This window comes from Lepisosteus platostomus, chromosome 8, assembly GCF_059453375.1.
Source record: "Lepisosteus platostomus isolate fLepPlt1 chromosome 8, fLepPlt1.hap1, whole genome shotgun sequence".
NCBI classification, from domain to species: domain Eukaryota; kingdom Metazoa; phylum Chordata; class Actinopteri; order Semionotiformes; family Lepisosteidae; genus Lepisosteus; species Lepisosteus platostomus.
In genome coordinates, this window is record NC_142618.1 from 30703925 (window position 1) to 30718557 (window position 14633).

General features: G+C 37.1%; 1 protein-coding gene across 2 annotated transcripts in view; it reads left to right on the forward strand.

Annotated features, from left to right (window-relative positions):
* Positions 1-14633, forward strand: part of wnt3a (wingless-type MMTV integration site family, member 3A) — an 85809-nt gene that overhangs the window by 14729 nt on the left and 56447 nt on the right. The window contains exon 2 of one of the 2 annotated variants that reach the window (XM_088643090.1): positions 1443-1504. The exons of the other annotated variant lie outside the window; for it this stretch is intronic. The gene's annotated coding sequence lies outside the window, so the exon portion shown is untranslated. The remainder of the gene's footprint in view (positions 1-1442; positions 1505-14633) is intronic. 2 annotated transcript variants of the gene reach the window in all.

The following is a 14633-nucleotide window of genomic DNA, read 5'->3' on the forward strand; positions in this document are numbered from 1 at the left end:
TCCATGTACAGAAATACAGTATGTATGTAAGAAGTCATTTGGAAGTCATAAACTGTGAGTTTTGTGTATTGGATGTGTTATTTTCATTATTTTCCATTAGATTCTCTAAGTTATCTTTTGTGATATTTATTTGCAAATCTGGGTCATGTCTTATTTGTTGTATATTGTATCATGAATGTATATTTGACAATATTAAGTTGAGGTCTTCAAATTCAGAAAAAATATTACATAACCCAAATAACTAAGACAGGACTAAGAATTAGAAGCATTTCATAATACCCCGAGGTGACAAAGTGTAAAACCTGCTACTATACCATGCTATTCAGCCTGTCTGTCTCTTTCATGTAGCAGTAGCTAATTTATCTTAGGGTCTTATCTATATATTTATTGAAGAATCATAAGGTGTTGGTTTCTATATCATATCTGCGTAAATTGTTTCAAACTCCATAACCCTTTGGGTTAAGAATAGTTTCCTGTGCATAATCCTAAATGCTCTATTCAGTTTCCATTTATGTGCTCAGGTTCACGTTTCAGGAGAAACTTAAAAGTACTGGAGTCACATCACCAAAGCTGTTTGCAGAAAATGTTGTGTATCAAGTCTGAGGACAGATACAAAATCAGTGTTCTCTTCCAAGCAGACAGTACAAGCATTGAAACTACAGTTATGGAGCCATAAGCTTCATTGGGTTGGTAATGTTCGCTTTTAGACTGACACTGAATGTCAAAGGTTCTTTTCACCTAGCTTAATGAAGACATTCACCAGGGCAGAGGGAGCATTTCAAAGATATGACAAGATAAGAAAATGTATGCAAATTCCATATTGGTCTTAATGGCCGTCCCTGATCATGAGGGATAAACAATGATTAAAAATGAAGTAGAGGACACAAATGAAAACTTAGTGGATGCGGACCTAATCAACATGTTGTGGGATTCTGTAGTATGCTATCCACCCTTGTTGCCAAAACTAAATAGCATTGCTTCTTTCTAGAAACAGCTGGATGCCTTTCTGAAAAGTTATTAATATGTATGATTAAAAAAAAAAAAACTACAACAGTGAATAAATATAATAAGAAAGAATTAAAAATAAATGGCTTATTGACCTCAGCTCAAATAGCCACTAAAAACTAAAAGGGCTAGATGGGGCTATACAATAGTCTGTGACCAATGAAGAAACTAAGAAATTAAGAACTTGCGCCAGAGCAAAGTACAACAGAAATCTGGCTTCTGGGGCAGTTTTGTATACACCGATAGCAGCACACACATAAAAAATCATTTTATGAATCTTATGAATAAGCTTTAGCTTTATGCACCACTTAATAACATCATTGCCACCTTGTACGCTAATCTTGTCAGATCTCAGAAGCTAAGAAAGGCTAACCTGTCCAAGAACCCAAAGAAGGCTCCACAGCTGAAATGTTGTGTTTCTTTTCTTCTCTTTTCAGCATGGAATAAACCTTTACTTGTTCCGTTGGAACTGGGCAATACTGGAATGGCAGTGATAAAAGTAAGGTTGTTATTGTGTGGCATAATGTAGGTGGAGCTGTAGATAATGATGTTCACAAGAGTAATGATGTTAACTCCAGTGTTCTGACCAAAGTCTACGCTAGACTTGTATGGTCTGGCCTAAGGTTCTTAAAGTTCCTCCTGAATTGAGCTGGTGAAGTAATTCCGCACTTGGGTGCGGCACTTTAGTATTGAATGATGTGGGTACCCTTCTATTTTTAGAATTAGTTCCTCTGGGATACAAAAGTTCTATACTGTATATATTTAATTTATTAATTGCTTCCACTGCATGCCTCTGTTTCACAAGCTGATTTTTCTGCCATTCACACAAGAATGATTCTATGCAGAAAGCAAGATAATGTCATGTAGAACACATGTAATAGAATTGATAACAAATGGAATATTTAAGACAGAACACAAAATATACTTTGCCATTCAAGTATTTATCTCTTTATTGTGTGTATTACTCTCTCCCAGATCCCTCTACTGAAGTGCAAGGACTACTGACTAAATTAAGAGGCAGGTTTAAATCCAGCTTGGATTTCTCAGATTTTAAAATAAGGTTGTAGGAACAAATGTGCAAAGTCCCAAAAATAAAACAGATTTGCAACTTCTACCACTATAATTAACTGTATGGCTTTTGTTACTGTACTATTAAACCCACTACAAATCACTTCAGAATCATGAGCGATATACAGGGCTTGCTCCAGTAATTTTGACAGGTCTAACAAAACTGCAGACCACCACAGTGTGGGATTTAACCACATGGAAGTGCACATGAATAGGAAATTCCACAGAATGTATGAGTTCCCACCCTTTGTCTCCATGTTGTTTTCAGAACCTAAGGTATATTCACACTGCAAGAGAAACTTTAACCTGATACATGATTAGCTGAAGTATTCTTCCCCTTAAAGGCAATCTTAAACATTTTTCTCTTTGAACATTTATGTTTTCCCATGTCATGTAATGGTCAACATACAGTATAACACATACACCTTGTTGTATTTTTATGGCCAATATATCTGCAGATCATTGTTAATACTACATTTTTAATAAAAAGTATTGGCACAGTATGTCCTACTGACATGGTATCAAGCGATGACAGTGTTGTATGACAATTCACTGCATGGATTAGATTTAAAACAATTAAGCCATAATGACGCAGAAGTTCAGCCTGTGAAATAATACTAATCCTTTGTTTTTTGCTAGGTTAAAAATTATGGATGTTCTGCTAAAAGCTGTATTTACAGAAATCCCGTTTTTTCATTTGTGTTTCATTTGCCTGTAAGAGAAATGAGAAATCTTGACTGATTTTAAGCAGTCACTCCACCCTTTCATTCCACACATTTCTGCCTCTTCTCAGCAGTGCCCAATAGTTACCCTACAGCTATCAATTGGTTGAACTTTCTGTCAGTCACCTCCAGGAAATAAAGCCAGATGGGGGACAGTACTCAAACACACAGAAAAAAGCAGTGGAGAAGTTTTAAACTCCTCTCCTGACCAAGGCAAAGTAAATAAATAAAAATAGTTAAGAAACCACTGAAAATTGAAATAACCACAGTTTTTTATACCATCGGGATTTCAACATGAGTTTGTAATTATAAAAATCAGCCCAGGTCATGTCTAGAGAGGGATGATGTCGCACAAGGAGCACACATACAGCATCAGAGTCATTGCAGAAAAAAAAAATCAGTTAAAATATCAATTGACTTCTTTACCACCATCTGTCAAAACACATGATTGCAGAGTCCCTCAGTTGATAATTTCATTAATTACCTCACTTACACCCTGCAAGCCATTACAGGCTTGGCTGTGTGGAATGCAAACCGGCCATCACACTGCAGTTAAGACCGAGGAACAGCGCCAAAACACTTAAGGAAATAATGTGACAGGAGAGAATCTGAAAGTCAATGACATGCTGCATTAGAGCATATTTTCAGTGAACTGAAAACACAAGCAAGTTCAGACCTTCCACTCAAGACAGGGGTTTTTGTTTTTTTTGTCATTTTCATTTTGCAGTTTTGTTATTTCCCCACAATTTGTAAGAACAAACTTTAATTTCTTCTTATTACTGGAAACCAGGAGAACAAGACTCAGGCTTGAGTCTTCAGGACCACTGCCTTTACATGTTTTGTTACTTCATGGAAACACACTGAACTGGACTACAATAAAACATTCATGTTCGTATGTTTATTCATGATTCATATATATTCATTATTCATATATATATATGCTGTAGCCTGTTTCTGTTAAGCAATTACAAATGTGTTAATTGGCTGATTTTTTAAATATTAAAAAACGAAATATTGGCTTATTCATTAAATGTTAAGCTTTTGTGTTTATGTTCCCGTAAACATCTAAAATAAAGGGCCAGATCACATATTTTTTAAAGGAAAATGAGAAGAAAGTTTGTTTTGTTAAAAAAAACGATTTCACTAACTTGCTTATAATCTGCAACCTTTTCAAAAGAAAAAAAAATATGGCAGCAGTTTGTCTGAGCTACAGCACCAGGTTACAAGGATTTTCAGTTAGGTTATGCTGACATCTGGTGGACATAATTATGCACATGGCTTCTAAACAGTGTAAACGTTCCCATGGAAATATAACTCAATTGATATATTCTCTATTCAAGTGTACTTTTACTTCTTCGGAAGCTGCAACGCATATACTCATTATATACTCATTGATTTTATTTAATGGTGAAGAGGTCTGTTTTGTTAGTTGATATGTTCATGTTCTAAACATTTCTGAAATTTTAAATAATGTATTTAAATACAGGAGTTATACTGCTACATTTCATAGAACACATGGTAATTGTCTTGCAATTGCAGTGTATTATTGCTTAATTTCCACGACTATAGTTGAAATACATTTTTCCTGTCTAAATGGAAAACAGGAATTTCTTAGAGCTCTTTAAATATTGTAAAAAGTCTTAATAATTCTGCACACACTTATTATGAATTAATGTTACGAAAAATAAATGTAATCTAAATTAAACTGACCACCACACATTCATGTCATTCTCCAAAACTGCTCTGTTTGTTATGAAAATGTCAACTGTGTTTCTGGTAAAGAAATTTCACTGTGGTTAAGGAAGGTTAGGTCACGTTTTAGCCAATTGCCTATAAAGGTGCTCTGACATTGATATAATGATAGGCAATCAAGCTGTAATTGTCAGGCATAGAATTATACATTCTTCATCATTTAATAATAAATGGTGATGATTTAACAATAAATTTAACAGTAATGCTTGACCTGCTCAAGTTACATAGGTCAAATCTGGGGCTATAATCATATGTAATGTGAACATGTTATTTTTATACTTTCGCTCTAACTAACATTTGACTTTTTAATTGGTTCCTCCATAGATGACCTTGAATTAAAGGGCACAATCACATTTTTTTTTTCAAATTGACAGAATGGATCAGTTTGGAATCATCAAATTATTCACAATTGGGTTATGGTTATTATTGTTACCATTACAAGAAAATGAGATAAAATAGACTTGACAACTTCATCTTGTCTGTTCACAATACTAGAAAACTGCTACAGACTGCCAGAACTTGTAAAATGGTATAGTATCTTTTTTTTTCCTTTTTGGGAATTCTATGTATCTTTTCACTGTATTAGTTTAAGTTTATATGAATATTACACATACAGTAGCATGACAATAGGAATTTTATGTTAAATCTCTGAGGGTGGTCATACATTCATCTTGAGAAAACACTGACTTGGTGCAAATAAGGGGGAAATTATATTTGTTTATTTTCGTTGGTCTCGTGACCACCCTAGAATTCTTTCTACATGTTGTTACTGTTGGAGTTTTGATAAATACCTTAATGACATGTAGACAGGATGTGTGGACAGGGCAACACAGTAGCACAGTGGTTAACATTGTTGCCTCACAGTTTTGAGGCCTTGTGTGCAATTCAGGACTTGGAGTCTGTATGTTCACCCTGTGCTCACAAAGGTTTTCATCCAGGTACTCAAATTTCCTCCCACAATAAGGAAGTCTTTCCTTCCAAATACTCAGGTTCATTGTCTTCTAGAGATGCTGGTGTGAGTGTGTGTGTGTCTGTGTGTGCGGTGCAATGGACTGGCATCCCACCCAGGGTGTATCCTGTGCCTGTTGCTTGCTGGGATAGGCTCCGGCTCCTCCATGATCCTGAACTGGATGAAGCTGTTAGAAAATTGATGGATGGACTTGTGGATATTGGAACACAACCAGATGAGTTGAGCAGAATTGATCCTTACTTACTTCCAGAAATGTGTGAGTTCAAATAGGATACAATTTAGGCTGCATGTTCAAATACAGGAACAAAGAAGCACTTGATCCTTTTACCTAACAAGAAGACTCTCTCCAATCAAGTTATCAGTCATGCGTGTTACGAAAGATTCTATAGTCCATGTCGGGTGTTATGTTAGGCCCTATGCAAAGCAGTAAGAGCTGAAGGAGACATTAGGTGGAGTACGGGAAGACTAACAGGGGGTTAATGGCGCAGTAAAGTAACAGTGATAGTTTGTGAGATGGTGAACGGGGAAAAAAGAGAGGCATCCAAATCCGAGCAGGTCCAAAGGCAGGTCAGGGCACAGTCCATTAGGCCATTAACCATCCATCCTGGGCCGCAACAAAGTTAAAATCCCCGGGAAGGGGGAAAACACGAACATAGGAAAAACATGGAGATCCTGGGATGACAGGGCGAGGTCCACCAGACCCCGGGCTCAGAAAACAGCAGGTGTCAGGAATGAGGCTTATGCCCTCAGGAGACGGACATAGGGTATCCTGGTGCTAGGCGGGCCTTGTGACATCCATACCCTAATACTGAGCCCTGAGCACTGGAGGTGCTGGGTTTAAATAGGAGGAGACACAACCTGGAACACATATCAACAATCACAGGGGACTATTGACAGGAGTAAATGGAGCGCCTTCTAGGGGAGGGATGTCAACCGTAACAATGAGTGCTGTACATGCTCTTTGTCTGCTGAAATATTTATTCTTCATTTTCTAAGGTGGTAGCATTAAAATACTAGAATAATTTTCTTAGAGGATAGCCCACTATTATTTTTTTCTGGCCAAGAGAAGTGTAGTCACTAGCCTAATTTTGAGGCCACCAGGAAAGTTGGCTTGAAACCTCATTACTAGGGTATTGCTGTGCCTCCACTGTAGCTATGAGATATGCTGCCCTTCCAGTAAGTGTGTCCACTGTTGCTGTCAATTTCTGCGTAGGGGGAGGTCATTTGGCATTACGACAAGCCCTTAGATCATGCCGAGTGACATCATTGCAAAGATGAGGTCACCCTTCACATGGTCAAGCGCTATAATGGCGAATACAATGTGTTTCTGTTTCTTGGAGAGGAAAAACTGAATGAGCTACAGAAAATCCAGTGATGAGAGATCAAGATTTAAAACCTTGGAAAAAAAATCTTAATTTAGCATAATCTGTTACAGCAACTGTTAACAGGGCCTCCCAAATGCATTTACATGTCCGTGTGGTTCTCTTTTTTTCTTTAGGTTCACTGTCATCGGAATACAGCTCAGCTTCCAATATAAACTAGTCATTCTATAAGTACAATTATTATAGTTGTAACGCTTACAGTATCTTAAACATTTTTTCTCACAGCAATCCCTGACCAATTCCACCCTCAGGGAAGTACATTGGTCAGCCATACAGAGTGAGCTGATATTGAGCATCATTGCTTAATCTTTAATAATATTGTAATATCATACAAAAACACAGTAACAGCAGGAACAAAAGGTCTGCATTTTTCAACTACTGTATTTGCTAATACCTCCTTGAATTTGGGATGCCTAGCACCTTTCACATCAGTCTCTAAAATTCTTCATACATGGGAACACATTGATATGTTTGATACATTTTCATTTGTTCTTCTGGGTTTGTTTTTAGAAAGCAGTGAATTCCTACAGTGCAACAATATAATGGAACTAGACTGTCTAAAAGAAATGTTAAACGGGGTTCTTTTTATTTAATGCATCTATCACAAATGGAAAAGAATAGTGTCTATCTCTTTATCCAAAAACAAAAATGGAGTAGTACACCATTCTTTCCTTTCAACATAATAAAGAAGGAGGGGTGCAGAGGGGTTTAAATAGACATGGGGACCCCTGTGGATTGGGTAGCTATAACAACCTGTCCGGATTTCACTCCCTAGTTTGAAGCTGCTATAATGCAAAATTATAAACGTGTGAATTGCCTTTACTGTTTTGCTCTTGGTTGTAGTTTATTCTTTGTTTCCATCGAAGCTAAGTTGTTATTTTCAATTTTTTCTAGGTAGACTCTTGTAAAAACTTCTAATCATTTTCATACATTGTGTAGGAATTGCAAATAAAGAATAAGTGGCTTTCTGTGTGTTTGTGCATGAGAAATCTGCATGCAGATTGAACATTTTGTATTTTATAATTCAAAAAACATTTAAGTATTTCGCAAATGCTGTCAATAAGGGCTCATACAAGGGAATTAATAATAATGATGACGATGATGATGATGAAGATGACGGTGGTGGTGATGATGATGATGATGGTTATTGTTATCCTTGATCTATGGTGAAGATTAATTTACAGGATTTTCCATTTCGATACATTCAGCTCTGTCCTGCAAGAGACCACCCTTATGGGGATAATAGCTATTTCCTCATGTCTAACTTGACTGTTTTTTTTTTTGGCTGGTGATAGGTGTAAAGGTTAACATTTCTAGGCTTTGAACTGCACATGACCAGGAAAGCTAATGACAAGACCACCAGATTTGATCACACCTCTTTTGTTAAATTTGTTAAATGGCCCCACCTATCAGAAAAAAAGGCTCTGGTCATTTTTCATCTACTCCTAAACATAAAACATTTTAAGGATATTTTAAGACAAACAACATATTATGATGTACAGAATTTAATTAAAAAAACATTGTGTTAAAATTGAATTATGGACTTGGTATGAGTCCAGAGAGGAGAAAGCAGATACACTCAGGGGATAGGGACTTTCAAGGGAAAGGTGCTGCACCATGTAAAACCAGGGACTGAGTTGTTTCTCAGACATCTGCTCTTTATTGTGCATAACTCGTAACCGACACAGAACTGCAAAAACCCGCCAAGGCACCTAAGTGCCATACAGTGGTAACCCCCAAAACCCTAAGCTCAAAAGTGTCATAAACCCCAAACGGATGCTGTGTGTGACATAACATCAGGCTGAAAGGATATTTTTTGTCTTAAATACATGGGGACCTGATAAATGTATTCAAAAACCTCAAGGACATTGACAAAGCTAGCCTATTGAGCTTCTTCTCAATAAATAGTGTGACGTGAACCAAAGGAGAACTAGTGGAAACTACAGTACATGAAACTGCATTTAAAACCGAGTACAGGAAGCAATTTTTTACATAAAGTGTTGCTGGAGTATAGAACAAGTTACTGTATCAAGCCATGGTGTTACAGCTAATACCCCAGCTTCTTTCTTATCATTTTGTGATCACAATATGAGGTGCTTTGAAGTATATTTTGAAACTGGAACAGTTAAGTCCAAAGCAAAAGTCTACAACTTCAGGAAATCAAACTTTGAAAGAACGATACCCAATTTAAGAGATGTAAGTAGAATGGGATAGGATAGATATCAGTGGAAACTGGTGCTATCTGTTTTCCAGCAATGGAAAATGGAGATGAAAAAGATTCTGCTTCAAGCACAGAATACATTTACCTCAAGTGTTAGCAAATTAAAAGTTAAATCTAGTATCCCCAAAGGATTAACAAATCTCTCTTGAAAATGTTTCTCCTAAAATGCCTGTCGGTAGAGAATTCTCCCAAACCTGCTTTGAGTGTTGATGTGTTCAGGAGCTATAGGGATGTTTTTTGTGTGTATGTGTTCTCCAGAAACGCAGCATGACTGGTTAACTGAGAGCTTCCAGCCATAGGCTTACTATGGTATAAGGTGTTGTGTGAGTGCTGTGTGCCTGAGGTTGCTAAAAGAGGGTTTGGTTGTGAGTGGGTGCAGCAGTGGCTGTGCTGTAACTGTAAGGGCCACTGAGGAGGAAGATAAGCATATTCCACATCATCCACTGGGACACTGTAAGACAGAGATTCATGGTAACAGACTGTTGACAGCAAAGGCTGTTAACTTCACTCTCCAGCGATGCAGCAGGGCTAGACAACAAACCAGCTGCATGCATTCATTCATGGGAATGTGTACTGTATGTGTGTTGGGGAGACACTGGAGAAGAGGTGCAGCCTGGATGGCTGAAGGGCTGTCGGTCACATTAGGCACGGGAGGTGTGGCCAGCGTGCTCTGTGAGAAAGTGAATGGTGTGCAGAAAGACAGAAGCTGGAGAACACTGGAATCTTCCCCCAGAAGGGGAACAATGTGGTTATACCTAGGAGTTTGGAGGGGCTCCAACAGAAAAGGGCTTTTGGACAGCATCAGGTTTTCTCTCCTGCCTTCTCACGCTTCAGAGAATGGGAAAATTCTGGCTAAGGACCAAAAACAGGAAGTGCTGCTAGAAGACCCCAGTTCTGAATGGTAAGAGTGGCAGAGGGTGCCAATCCAGTTGCTTCCTGGCCATGAGTGGTACAGTGGCTGACGTAGCTCCACTGCAGGGACAGAGAAGAGACCTGGTTGGGGGTGAGTACCTGACAGACTGCAAGACTGATAGTTGTGTGTTATGATTGTTATGGTTTTAAAATAAAGAAAGAAAGTATGGTGTGTGCTTGAGGGTAGTGGAAGGGCCACCTACAGGAGAGCAGGAAGTGGAACCCTAAGTCTGTGCCATATGAGCAGTAGGGCTTGCTTGTAAATTTCTAGTTCTCTTACAGTGCAGGGTTGCTTGGGCTGACCAGGCAAGAGAAGGGTTTAATATGAAAATAAAAACAGTGAGTTGAGTTTGGGAGCCTTGAAAAGAATAGTGTGAAAAGTAAAAAGAATATAAAAGTGCATTAAGTTATATGGGTGAAAAAATTCCTGGAAAGATGGGCCCACATTAAACTCACTTGGTGGTGTGGGGCCAGTCTTTTAGAGGTGTATTTAGATTTTCAGAATACTTTTGATAAAGCTCCTCATAAACAATTCTCAAATTACAGGTTTTTGGCATTCAGGGAAATGTGAGTATTTGTGAATAGATTATTAAATTAGAAGACAAAGGGTACAAGTAAGAATGAATATTCAAATTAGGGTGATGTTATTAGTGGAGTACCGCAGGAATCTGTACTAGGACCACAGCTCTTTTTAATTTATAACAATGATATAGATACTATTTTAGTTAGTAAGCTAGACAATTTTGCAAATTATAAGAAATTAGGAGGCTTAGTTTACACTGTAGAAGCAACAAATGGAATTAAAAAATCTTTAGGTAAAGACTAGACAAACCCTGACCAGATGACGTTTAATATAGACAACAACGGGGTTTTGCATATGTATAAAGCGGCTCAAATGAATATTTTATTAAACAGGTTTTGCAGATATAAAATAGAGCTGAAGTCCAGATGACACAGGAGACATGAAAACCTTTCTGAATAATTCTGAATAACTTGCAATAAACCTATTTTCAGGCATTTTAGAATGATGTTTTATAATGACTATATTAGTTAAACCCTACAGTTTTCACATACCCAGCTAAGGTGTGGGCTATTTCTTTTGTAAATTGTGGCCTCATACAGCAATACAGAGCTGGGCTTGAGTTGGTTCCACTGTGTCAAGGTGTCCTCTGCTTGCTATTTAACTGTGGGCACTATGACTTGCAAGGGTCCAAGTAAGCTGGTAATGTCGTCAATGGAAGCTGTATCACTCCTCTTTTTGATGTTAAATGTTCTGTTGACCTTTTGGGCTCACTCCTCCCTGTGTCCAGGAGAAGTAAGGGTAATATAAGCTGCTTGTGATTCCAAAATGTGCATTATTAGAAAAATAAATGACAATTTCAAATTTTAAGCTCCAAATATATTATCACACACATCCATGTCTGCTAGCTAGTGTAGTTTATCATACAAGACAGAATATGATATAGAAGATCATAGCGCTATGGCAAGCTTGACAATTGATTAATACAAGTGGTCATTCTCAAATGACAAAATTCTAAAACACAATAAAAACATCATAATTTACTATTGTAACAATATATTACACCCTTCCATGCTTTTGGCAGGACCCACATTCTAAGAAGGGAATGTAAGCATTTGTCTGAAACTTCAGGAACACCTTATATAATTGAATGCTATTTTTGTCATTTACAATATTTCTTGTATTTCTTATAAAAATACAAGAAAGTTTGCAAATGAGAGGAGGTCATTCACTCCGTATTTGTTTGGTTTTTTGTTTGAACTTTTTAGTAGCTGAGTAATCATGGATCCCATCCAGCGTTTTCTTGAAAGAAGTAGTCCGCTTTGACTACATTACTGGGTAGCTCATTCCAGACTTCCACAACCTTTAAATATTACATAGACTGTTGATCCTGGCCGCTTTATTTTAAGAGCTAATACAGCCATGGCTTAATGACATGTTTTGGTTGTTGTGATGCTGTTCCACAATATCATCATTAAAATGACTGACCTCTCTATGCTACAGACAGCATCAGGAAGTATGTTTTGGCCCATGCAGCTCTGAGCCTGAATGAGAAAAAGTTGTGTGTTTGGCTAAGAGAAAGTATCCTGAGGCTTATAATAGCTAACTGTTGAATTAGGTAAATTATTATTGTAGAACTTTATTGCCTTTTTGTATTTTGTTAAGATTACACCACTGTGACACAGTCTTCTAGTGTTGTTTAATTTCCTGCCGCACTTTGCTTTTAAGTGTGCAAATTGTACTATTAGCACCTTTCCGGAGGCTAAATTTATAGTCAGCTTTTCCCGTGCACTTTTACTGCAGCAAAGCAGCAAACACTGCTGCTTTGTTCATTTTCCATGCCAATAATGATGAAATGTTGGAAGAAAGTGAATGGCTCACGCTTTTTGCTTCTTGTCCACTTTCGTTGTTTCCATTTTGTCCTTTACATCAGAAAACATTGCAGTCTGCACCTGTAGCACAAACATCTGTGTGCCCAGGCTGTATCCCACAATAACATTACGTCTAGGTCACACACAGTGTCCATGTTGCCAAATGTGTGACCGTTTTTCAATGTGCTTTGGAAGCTGTGACTGTGAATTTGGCTTTAGTATTGCATTTTAATTGATTCCCTTACAAAAGCCTTGAATAGTGCAGTGACAGCTCTTTAGTCAATGTAGTTATCGTACAAATGAGGGATATTTAAATATAACTGTTTCAGAACAAGGTGATTTTATTTGACTCCAGGCCTCCAGTATAAAGTACCTGGATGGTGCCCCTAATTTATATTTTTTAATCCATAGTAAAGGTAAAATGTTGTCCACACAAAAACACAGAGCAAACAAAAAAAAGAGTCTGGAATTATCCCTTTATCTTGGAGACATCACAATGAGCTTTGCCATACACAGGTCCTCTGCCCTTCTTTCAGTTTTGGTTTATTGTCCTCTTAGAAATCATCATGCTGTGAAGTGAGTGTCTGTTCATGATTGCTATATGCTGATTCAGGGTTTACTTTGAACCAGCTGAGACTGCACCAGAAACCTGGTATTTCCTTCACATTTGTTAAACATAATATGTTTTCACTCACCGGTTTATGCACATTGAAATTTCCTAAAGGAAAATGGCACCTTAATTACAATCTTTTAAGACAATGACAAGATAAAGCATTAATGTCTGGTTCAAACCCTAGAGACTCACAACTTAAAGCTTATTTTAGTAACTGCAAAAGCGTAACTTCCCTGAACTTCGATGCCACCTAGTGTCGTTATGGTTTATTCCAAATTCTCAGTGAAATTAATGCTTTTTACACACACTTTTCCCCACAAAATGGTAAGTGAAAATGATTCTTATTTAAAACATATTTTTTCAAGTAATAGGCTTTTCATTAGGAGGATGAATTCTGCCTCTTCTTCAACATGCCATAATTTGGAATTACATGCTCCTATGATTTGTCACTGAAATACTGTGTGGATTTTAAGTGAAACCTGCAGTCAAAGCCTCTGGATGTTCAGATGGTAAATGTAAAACCATAGAAAGTGTCTAAAAACAAAAGGCAATGCTCCAAAACCTTCAAACATCTTTCAAATGTCTTCAATGCCGTGAAGGAGCAAAATGTTTCTTGAATGAACTCAAGAGAATGGGATCTAAAGGATAAAGACGACACACAAAGCCATTATGTCAACTTTCTGATGAGTGCAGGCACTTCCTTTTAAAGAAAGTGGTATATCCAAAGAAGAACAAGTCAACATCAGTACTTTTGTTCTTTAAAATCCTTCAGCAAATATCTAAAACAATAACAGCAAACTGATGATCACATCTGGAACCTTTTAATATCTTAGATATATTTCAAGTCCTGCATTCTTACTGTGCTAGTTCAATAACTTTTTCAACTGCCTGGAAAATGCCTAATTCATCCTCCTTGCCTATTCCTGATTGTTTTACAAAAGTGACAAAGCTCCAATAAAGGTTTACACAAAAATATTGCGATGGAATATATAAGCTTTTTCTACTAGAAATGTTTCTGTGTTCATTCAGTTCTTTCAAGGTGGACCGGATACCTAAAAGAAACGTACATTAATAGCACACAAACTACAATGTCATTATTCACAGAGTAGATGGGTTTCTGAGCTAGAACTCCTGTCTGTTAGATTCTGTGCTAGATACTTTCATATGTATATAAAACTTATACTTTTTATTTCATAGTACAGAAAAAATATGCATGTCTATATTTACACATTCCATATAAAATGAACTTACAAACTAAAGTGGGGTAAGCACTATGTGAACTAGTCCACATATGAAATCTTGAAACACTCTAGATTGAAGCCATAGATTTAATAAGGGATTTACATGGATAGTGGATATACATAATACTGGGGATTTTAAATATCTTAATACTATATAGATTTCTAATCACAGATTTCTATATTCTGTTTATACAGTACTCCTCATTTATTTTCCTAGAATGCAACTGGAATAGTGATTAGATGTTCATGATACGAGTGACAACATCTTTAACACTCCACTAGATGGCGATATAAAGTTAAAATACAAGCGTCATCCTACACGCAACCATTGTGTGACCTACTGTAGATATAGTAGG